Raw genomic sequence first — 11081 nt, forward strand, 5'->3', positions numbered from 1 at the left:
AAGACAAATTAACTTGGGGAAAGTCAACTTCAATGGAGTAAGAACGGATTTGGGCCAAATAAATTGCAAAAGTTGGCAGGAAAAACTAGCTAAACAATGGGCTACATTCAAAGAAGAGATAGTTTGGGCACAATCAAGGTATACTCCCACAAAAGGGAAAGGTAGGGCAAATAAATCCAGAGCTCCCTGGATGAAAAGAGAGATGCAAATTAAGATAAAGAAGAAAAATGTGTGCTTATGACAGATGTCAGGTAGAAAATACAATTGAGAACCAGGCTGAATATAGAAAGCTCAGATGAGGGATGAAAAAGCAAATAAGAGAAGCAAAGAGGGAGTATGCAAAGAGACTGGTGTCATGTTTTTGTAATGATATAAAGGCACCAATCGCTCATAAGGGATGGTGTAAACATGTTGTGGGTTCATTCATTTAAACTAAGCACATGAGAACATATCTACATGGACAGAAAACTTGAGGACATCAGCAGCAGGGCTGTGCCTGCTGTGTTCTGCTCCAGGCCGAAGTGAAACTGAGGCTGGCTTAGATGACACACTTCCCTTAAAGTGATGTCATCTGCTATCTCTAAAAGGCCAACCCCTTTCTTTTTACAGATACTTGTGGACCGTTATCCATAATGGTCTCTCTCGGTATGTCAAATATACTGAAAATAGCACTTAAAGTATGTGCAACAGTTGTGCTTGATGTATTGTGCAATTATTGAATAATGGGGTATTTGGTATAGTAATCAACAATAATGATGAACTCAGTGCCATGGACATGAAAGAGGTCGGATGCGACTTTGGACCAAGGATGGGTAAGAACTTCATGTGGAATCAGTGGTTCTTTGAGCTGACTTGGCATTTGCTCTTGACATGCCTCACACTTCTTGACAATCATTTCAATGTCATAGTTCATTCCTGGCCAATAGACTGTCTCTCTTGCGAGACTCCTCATCTGATTTATGCTCAAGTGTGAGTGATGAAGTTGTAGAAGAATATCAAGTTGCAAATATTCCGGTATAATGGCATGCTCGCCTTTAAAAATAACTCTCTGGAGATGCCTAGCTCATCCCAATAAGGTCAAAATGGTCTCATGTGTTCAATGACATGCTGAAGTGAATCAGGCCATCCTTCAATGATGGTTTTCCACAGGTTTTCTAGTGTGGAATCTTTCACTGTTTCTTCTTGTAGCTGCTAGCATTTGCCAAATCAGTTGATGGATTTGGATTCTTCTCCAAGTGTAATGTTGCAGCTCCCTTGAAGCTGCCAATTTTGTCGAAACATTCTGGATATTTTGATCTTATGTCATGAACTGAGCTGATAGGAGTAGTTTGAGGTTGATTTTTTTTTATTCATTTATGGGATGTGGGCCAGCATTTATTGCCCATCCCTAATTGCCCTTGAGAAGGTGGTGGTGAGCTGCCTTCTTGAACCGCTGAAGTCCCAGTGGTGCAGGTACACCCACAGTGCCGTAGGTACACCCACAGTGCCATAGGAGGTCTGACTAATTCCATGGCTTGTAACTAGTACCAGGTCATGGGATGTCAGTAGGCCTACAATTGGTGGGCCATTAGTCTCCACAATGTAGGACATCTGTGGCACCCAGGAGGATTGATTGTACGAGCACTCCAGGACTATGGGTCCTGTGCATGGAATTTGTGAACTGTTGTACGCCAAAACTTGCGCAGTGGCCTTCCGTGTTGGCACTTGCTCCTGTATCAATCTTGGCCAAAGACAAGTAGGTACCAACTTTGTTAGGGCAGATAATTTGAATCTTGGCAAATACTTCAGTGTGGCGGTGTCTATGTTTTCCACGAGATTGACAGGGTGAAATCTGTGTTCACCTCGCTTTGTTTCTTCGTGCACATCACCATTATTTTCTGGTCTGTCATCACCTCATGCATGTGGATGGTCATTCTTATTGCTTGAAGGTACACATCATATATGGTCTGTTTAGATCAGTGCATGGCTCTTTGTAGCTGCATCAGCCTTTGATCTAGCACACTGCCTCGGCCAATGGTCCTTTCTGCCACATGCCTAGCAGAATTGCTGGAAAGCTGGGCATTTCTTTGATGTATGCAGAAGGTCACACCTTCCACATGTCTTGCTAGGTTTGGGTATTCTAGTAAGTGCATCAACAACTGGGGTTGTACTTATGACCTGCAAGCTTGGTTGGCCTGCAAGGATCACCTCATACTGACATCTATCCTTTAGTAGTTCTTCAATGCCATACATTTTGGGCTCATCTAGCAGGTCTTTCTGGAATTCTTCCATGGGAGTGGATGCAATTGCCAAATCAACAATTCTGTCTGCTAGCTCTATGTTTGAAGAATTACAGTACATGTCCTTTTCTCTGCATCTGCTGAAGTGGTCTATAGATTCTGTAAGTTGTCAAAATGACATTAACCCGATTCTGAACTGGTCTCCCAATGTAGTCCATACCTTTTGGGGATTCTTTAGCTCTTCTTCTGTTAATCCTGACATATTCAGCCTGTGTAGGCCTTTGTTCCCAAATGTGAGGCAAATTTTTACAGCTCGCTTGTCTGGTTCAGACACTTCTGAATCAAGAAACCATGCTCTAACGCTGTTTACCCATTTTGAATTTGGATATTAGGTCAGATATATCGCAATTCAAACTAGGGAATTTTGTGGACATCTTGACAATATCCCTTTCAACAAAATGAGGAGGAAGGTCAATTTATTGTTCAGCAACCCCCAAAGCCATCCATTATAACCACAACCTTCTCTGGCCCGCTTTTTACAATAGTTTTCTTAGTTTTATTTTGTTTGACTCTCCCTTGCTCGCTATTGATCCAGCCCATACCCTGGTCACTCACCTTTCTCGACTGAGCTAACCCGATGCTGCTCCTCTCAACATGATGTCCCACTCACGGAACTGACAGGCTACGTGCTGCAATCTCGCCACGAGGGATCCATCTCTTTACTAGCTTTTTACTTGAGCACTATCCTGGCCAATGTCTTCAAACCTTTTCTAAGCAGTCACCATGCTGCGATTTCAACACTTTCCAATGATGTGGCTTCATTGGGGTTTGACTAAAACATCAAGGGTTGCTTCATTCCATGTAGCATGATTTAAGGCTGTTTATCATATCTTACCTGTACTCAATCTTGCTGCTGCGCTGTTTTACCACCGCTGAACATCATGTTGTGGTTTTATAATTATATAAAGGTACAAATCACACATAACGTGTAAACACATTATGGGTTTATTTATTTAAACTAGGCATATGAGAACATATCTACATGGATGGAAAACTTGAATACATCAGCAGCAGGACCCTGTCTGCCGTGTTCTGCTTCAGGCCAAAGTGAAACTGAGGTTGCATCACATGATACACATCTCCTCTAGTGATGTCCTGCTGTTATCCCTTAAAGCCATATTGTAACAACTGGCAGCTAACATAAAAGGAATCCCAAAGTCTTCTTAGGGATATAAATAGTAAAAGGGTGGCAAAAGGAGGGGTAGGACCGATTAGGGACCAAAAAGGGGATTTATGCATGGATGCAGAGGGCTTAGCTGATGTACTAAATTAATACTTTGCATCTGTCTTTACCAAGGAAAAAGATGCTATCCAGGCCATGGTGAAAGAGGAGGTAATTCATACACTCCTCCTCCTCCTTCAGGTACCATACCCTAAGAGGAAGAACCACAGACTTCCATTGGATTGGTCCATGATTATACTTGGCAAGGTACCGCAGTGGTTTATTGTTGCCTTCTGCAGTATGGATAACCAGGAAACTCTCTCTCTTACGGCCCACCATCAGGCATATTGGAAGGATTTACAGGCTGATAATCAACTGGTTTTGCCACATTAAGAATGTACCTTATAGCCATCAAGTTCTGAACTGGGCTTGAATCCAGAGCTTCTGACCCAAAGGTAGGGTCACTTGCCACTGTGTCACAAGACTTCTTAATTCATACACTAGAAGGGTTTAAAATTGATAGGAAGTGGTATTGGATACACTATCTGTACTTAAAGTTGATAAAGCACAAGGACCGGTTGAGATACATCCAAGGATACTGATGAAAGTGAGAGTAGAAATTATGGAGACACCGGCCATGTAGTGCCAGAGGACTGGAGAAGTGCAAACATTACACCCTTGTTCAAAAAAGGGTATCAAGATAAGCCCAGTAACTACAAGACAGTCGGTTTAAGGTGGAGGGGAAACTTCCAGAAACAATTCGGGACAAAATTAATAGTCACATGGACAAATGTGAATTAATTAAGGTAAGCCAGCATGGATTTCTTAAGGGAAAAGTCATGTTCAACTAACTTGCTGGAGTTTTTTTTTTGAAGAAGTAACAGACAGGGTCGACGAGGGCAATGCTGTTGATGTGGTGTACATGGATTTCCAAAATACATTTGATATAGTGTTGCACAACAGACTTGTCAGCAAAGTTATAGCTTATGGAATAAAAGGGACAGTAGCAACATGGTTACAAAATTGGCTGAATGACAGCAAACAGAGCATAGTGGTTATTGGATATTTTTCAGGCTGCAGGAAGGTTTGTAGGGGTTCCCCAGGGGTCAGTGTTGGGACCCTTGCTTTTGCTGATATATTTTAATGACATAGACCTTGGTGCGCAGGGCACAATTTCAAAATTTGGAGACAATACAAAATTTGGAAGCAATGTGAATTGTGAGGAGGATAGTGTAAAACTTCAAAAGGACATGGACAAGCTTAATGAGTGTCCATTTCTGGGCACCACACTTTAGGGAGGATGCAAAGGCATTGGAGAAAGTGCAGAAAAGACTCACAAGAATGGTTCCAGAGCTGAGGAACTTCAGTTATTAAGATAGATTGAGGAATTAGGACAGGTTTCCTTGGAGAAAAAGAAGATGGAGGAGATTTTGATAGAGATATTCAAATCATGAGGGGTCTGGACAGAGTGGATAGGGAGAAACTATCCCTACTCATGAGGGGGTTGAGAATGAGGGGGCACAGATTGACAAAGAAGCAAAAGTGATAGGAGAAAAGCTGTCTCATGCAGCGAGTGATTAAGGTCTGGAATGCACTGCCTGAGAGTGTGGTGTATAGAGGTTCAATTGAAGCATTTAAAAAAGAATTAGACTGTTATCCGAAAAGGAAGAATGTGCAGGGTTAGGGGAGAAGGCGGGAGAATGGTACTAGGTGAATTGCTCATTCGGAGACCCAGTGAAGACACGATGGGCCAAATGGCCTCCTTCTGGGCTATAACAATTCTGTGATTTTTATACATAAACTTTAAAGTTTATTGGTACCTGTTTCTAATACTGTACATTGGCTACTTCCAAGAAATTGAGCTTGTAAGATGTTAAACGTTAAATTTTGAGAATGATGGGGAACCTCGATTGTTCAAAGTAAATAAACTTTGAAGCTTCTACTCTGAATTGAATCAAAATTAAGATTTGATAAAAAAAATAAACTATAAAAATAACAGTTGTCAGTTTAAGGAGGTGAGTCAATGATGGAGTGTACCGGAGCATTGGCACATTGCATCAAGTAGTGGTGGGCAAAGGCCATACGGCTAAAAAAAGCGAACACTGTAGTGAAAGTAGCCCACTCTGTTCATGCATACCTCCTGGTAGCCAGGTGCAGAGCAGCACTGGCAGAAATCCAGAGATAATATGTGCCATTAGGGACTTTAAAAAAAAAAGTCAAAGGCGAAAGCACTGATTATACAAATATATACAGCAGCATGACGAAATTGGTACTTGGAAACACTCTCATATACATCATCAGGAATTCACTTTCATAAGGACAACATATTTGATTGCATTACCTGTTAAAACTGAATTTTCAAATTAGAAATTAGATGTCTTCATATTAAAATCAATTTTGTCTAATTACATTATTAGGCATATTTTCCTCCACATACCAGTAACATTAAACCTTGGCCCCGCACTGTCAGCATCTACCACAAGGTAAATCAATCCCTAATCTTTTGGATGATGTATAACATCTTTCATGAAAGGAACAACCTAGAGCACACATCTAAACCAAATACAATTTTTTGTAGATAAAAGCAAAAAACTGTGGATGCTGGAAATCCAAAACAAAAATAAAAATACCTGGAAAAAGTCAGCATGTCTGGCAGCATCTGCAGAGAGGAACACAGTTAACATTTCGAGTCCGTATGACTCTTCAACAGAACTAAGGAAAAATAGAAAAGAGGTGAAATATAAGCTGGTTTAAGGGGGTTGGGACAAGTAGAGCTGGATAGAGGGCCAGTGATAGGTGGAGATAGCCAAAAGATGTCATAGACAAAAAGACAAAGAGGTGTTGAAGGTGGTGATATTATCTAAGGAATGTGCTAATAGGTGACATTAAGGGTAGAAAGCAGGACAAGCAAGGTACAGATAGCCCTAGTGGGGGTGAGGTGGGGGGAAGGGATCGAAATAGGCTACAAGGTAGAGATAAAACAATGGATGGAAATACATTTAAAAATAATGGAAATAGGTGGGAAAAGAAAAATCTATATAAATTATTGGAAAAAAGGGAAATCGGAAAGGGGGTGGGGATGGAGGAGAGAGTTCATGATCTAAAATTGTTGAACTCAATATTCAGTCCGGAAGGCTGTAAAGTGCCTAGTCGGAAGATGAGGTGCTGTTCCTCCAGTTTGCGTTGAGCTTCATTGGAACATTGCAGCAGGCCAAGGACGGATATGTGGGCATGAGAGCAGGGTGGAGTGTTGAAATGGCAAGCGACAGGGAGGTCTGGGTCATGCTTGTGGACAGACCGAAGGTGTTCTGCAAAGCGGTCACCCAGTCTGCGTTTGGTCTCTCCAATGTAGAGGAAACCACATTGGGAGCAGCGAATGCAGTAGACTAAATTGAGGGAAATGCAAGTGAAATGCTGCTTCACTTGAAAGGAGTGTTTGGGCCCTTGGACAGTGAGGAGAGGGGAAGGAAAGGGGCAGGTGTTGCACCTTCTGTGGTTGCATGGGAAGGTGCCGTGGGAGGGGGTTGAGGTATAGGGGGTGATGGAGGAGTGAACCAGGGTGTCCCGGAGGGAACGATCCCTGTGGAATGCCGCCGGGGGGGTGAAGGGAAGATGTGTTTAGTGGTGGCATCATGCTGGAGTTGGTGGAAATGGCGGAGGATGATCCTTTAAATGCGGAGGCTAGTGGGATGATAAGTGAGGACAAGGGGGACCCTATCATGGTTCTGGGAGGGAGAGGAAGGTGTGAGGGCGGATGCGCTGGAGATGGGCCGGACACAGTTGAGGGCCCTGTCAACCACTGTGGGTGGAAAACCTCGGTTAAGGAAGAAGGAAGACATGTCAGAGGAACTGTTTTTGAAAGTGGCATCATCAGGACAAATGCGATGGAGGCGAAGGAACTGAGAGAATGGGATGGAGTCCTTACAGGAAGCAGGGTGTGAGGAGCTGTAGTCGAGGTAGCTGTGGGAGTCGGTAGGCTTGTAATGAGTATTGGTGGACAGTCTATCACCAGAAATTGAGGCAGAGAGGTCAAGGAAGGGAAGGGAAGTGTCAGAGATGGACCATGTGAAAATGATGGAGGGGTGGAAATTGGAAGCAAAATTAATAATTTTTTCCAGGTCCAGACGAGAACATGAAGCAGCACCGAAGCAATCATTGATGTACCGGAGAAAGAGTTGTGGGAGGGGGCCAGACTAGGACTGGAACAAGAAATGTTCAATATACCCCATAAAGAGACAGGCATAACTGGGTCTCATGCGGATACCCATAGCCACACCTTGTATTTGAAGGAAGTGAGAGGAGTTTAAGGAGAAATTGTTCAGTGAGAGAACAAGTTTAGCCAGACGGAGGAGAGTAGTGGTGGATGGGAATTGTTCGGGCCTCTGTTCGAGGAAGAAGTGGAGACCCCTCAGACCATCCTGGTGGGGGATGAAGGTGTAGAGGAATTGGACGTCCATGGTGAAGGGGAGGCGGTTGAGGCCAGGGAACTAGAAATTGTTGATATGATGTAGGGTGTCAGAGGAATCACAGATGTAGGTGGGAAGGGACTGGACAAGGGGAGAGAGAATTGAGTCAAGATAGCAAGAAATGAGTTCTGTGGGGCAGGAGCAGGCTGACATGATCGGTCTGCCGGGACAGTCCTGTTTGTGGACTTTGGGTAGGAGATAGAAGCGGGCCATCCGAGGTTGGGAGACTATGAGGTTGGAAGCTGTGGAAGGAAGATCTCCAGAGGAGATGAAGTCAGTAACTGTCCTGGAAACAATGGCTTGATGTTCATGGTCCAGGGGGAGGTAGGAGGAAGTGTCTGCGAGTTGACGCTCAGCCTCTGCGAGGTAGACGTCAGTGCGCCAGACAACAACAGCACCACCCTTGTCAGCAGGTTTGTTGACAATGTCAGGGTTGGACCTGAGAGAACGGAGTGCAGCAAGTTCAGAGAGAGACAGGTTAGAGTGGATGAGAGGAGCAGAGAAATTGAGACGACTGATGTCATGCCGACAGTTCTCAATGAAAAGATCAAGAGAAGGTAAGAATCCAGAGGGAGGGGTCCAGGTGGAAGGAGAATATTGGATGTTTGTAATCACAATACAAGTATAGGCTTCATATGATGATACATCAAGTAGTTGTTGCGCAAAAAAAAACCAAACTTAACCCATAACACTAGATAATTTCAGTATCTGGAGAAAATTAAGCACTCTCCTTTAGTTTTAACACATCTTCTTGCTTTATGTATATTATTACTCCAGAGTTTACTGCCTAGCAGATGCTTACGCACTATTTATTGATCAGGGACCAGAAAAGTAAATACTCCGTCAAGACAGAGTAAGAGTTCCTTTGTTTCAGAATGGTTAGCTGCATGATTGAAAGGTTATCACTCAATACAGCAATATATGAGATATGCCCTTAATTTTATTAAATAGTCATGCAAGTGTTCTCACGATGAATGCATGACTTATTTACATGATTACTAAATATAAACTTGGCTCAGGTAAATTAATACTGAATGAGATACTGAATGAACTGAACAAGGCAAAATGTCTTCTCTGCCTAAAGATCAGCATAAAGCAGTATCTAAAGTAACAAAAGTATAACAATGGAGAAATCATAAATCAGCAAGACTACAGGATGCAGAAATATACATTTTTAAAAATATTTCATTTTGCTTAATCCAACAAATTGTAACAAAACTTAATCAAGGGCTCCCATAAATACTGCTCAGAAGTCCTGAAGTGCAACTTCAGATATTTAATGTGGCCATGTTACAGCTGAAACACAACAGTGGTGGTTCTTCTAATGTTTTAATTTACTAAAGCAATTAACAGAAATTGTCAATTGGCACAATACAGACTTTTGCTTTGTTAAGCTTTGAACATGTTCAGCGTTAATTTAGATGAAGCAACGAGCTATAGGATTTGACACAACATAGAAATGGTGCAGACCTGAGTGAAAATGAAAAACAGGGAGGGATAAGTTTGATAGGTCCCGAAAATGGGCACCTGTTGATCGCAATGTAGGCAGTATGGTAACTTGGTGCTGCCTACTTTTTACATGGCTTCAGTTTCCAGTGGTGTTCATTGGACAGTGAAAGTGTTCAGTGATAATTGCACGTTGATTGACTGTACTCCTGAATAGGGAATCAATATCATGAGTTAAATACCAGTTAAAGCGTGCCTGCCCTACTTAACGCTCACTCGCACCTCTTAAAAGGTGAATTGTGGCTAATGCAGGTGCTGGAAGTCATGCAGAAATTGAATCTGACCTGTGAAACAGTGAATAATAGCAAAACATGGGACATAATGAGCTCCAAGAGGATTTTGGGTAATGTGCTGGAAGCCTTGGTGGAGAAGATGAAGACTAGGAGAGATTTCCTGTATCTGCAGGGGCCCAGGAGACATGCTCAGAAGACATTGGGAGCAGAAAGCTGTGGAGGTCAACGCCAGGAGTCAAATCCCGAGGACCTAGCTGCCGTGCCACCACAAGGTCAATATTCGGCATGAGCAATCAAGCTCACTGAATATCTTCAAATGCGATATCCTACTAGTTGCACAAGTAGCATCTGGCACTCCTCAATTCACACCTTCAACTTTCACCTACCAACAATCTCTATCAATTATGATCATTTCTCACATTCACAGATTTTCCTCACTGTAACCTGAGCATTGTTGCAAGTCTCACACCCACATCTCACAGCTGGCATACACTGCCAGCTACTCAACCATGACAGCCATTTCACCTAAACAGACTGCACAACACCCACTTGCAGAACAAGGTGGTATACAACCAAAGGAAGTAGGAGCTAACTGGAGGGGGTAGGTGCATCTGCATGTCTTGACCCTCATAGATCTGAGGGTGCTGGCCATAATTAGGCCACCTATTGCTGAGGCCATGGAATAACTAAAACCAAAGATGGCAGTATCCTCACACCTAAGTTTCCATATTACATCCACCTAGCCTTGCCCCCATGTCATATTCTCTTTTAATTTACACATTTCAGATAGTGTAAACATGCACCTCTTATTTTCTCCTCTTCCCTGCAACACAACCTTACCCTTGAGCCTTTCTTCTTTCAGATACTGAAGAACTCCAACCTGGCCAGACAGTGAAGGAACAGCAAGAAGACAGTGATGATGAAAATGCAGCATCACTCAATCTCAGTCACCAGCTCAGACAATGAAACTGCATGTAATTTAGAGCATAGCACTGAGGCAAGATCTGCACGCAGCGAGGCACCAAACATGAGTGGCCTGCAGCCAGGGCCTGCAGTTATGTTTCTCACTCTGCCATTCCATATATATCTTATTCAATGACCCACCACTGCTAGTCCAGCCATCAGCCTGCTAAACCTCTGTTACTCATTCCATCTGAAAAGACCATCTCAAAAAACCCTCTTCTTCAACCAAGCATTTAGTCACCCTGCCAAATTTCTCTTCTTATTATACTGTATGAGTCACTTCACTATTTTCACAAAGTAAGGGAAAGAGAAAAGTTTAGGGAAAAAAGCAGATCTATAAAAAGTTTTTCTTTACTCCATGAATACATGCAAGTAAATACTGAACTTACAGAAGGTTGGAAAATAGGATAAAAGGTATAGTAAATTAAGATGACACAGCACAGCGAATCAACATACTTGAGAAGTTTTGCTG

Source organism: Cetorhinus maximus, chromosome 1, assembly GCF_964194155.1.
Source record: "Cetorhinus maximus chromosome 1, sCetMax3.hap1.1, whole genome shotgun sequence".
Taxonomy (NCBI): Eukaryota; Metazoa; Chordata; class Chondrichthyes; order Lamniformes; family Cetorhinidae; genus Cetorhinus; species Cetorhinus maximus.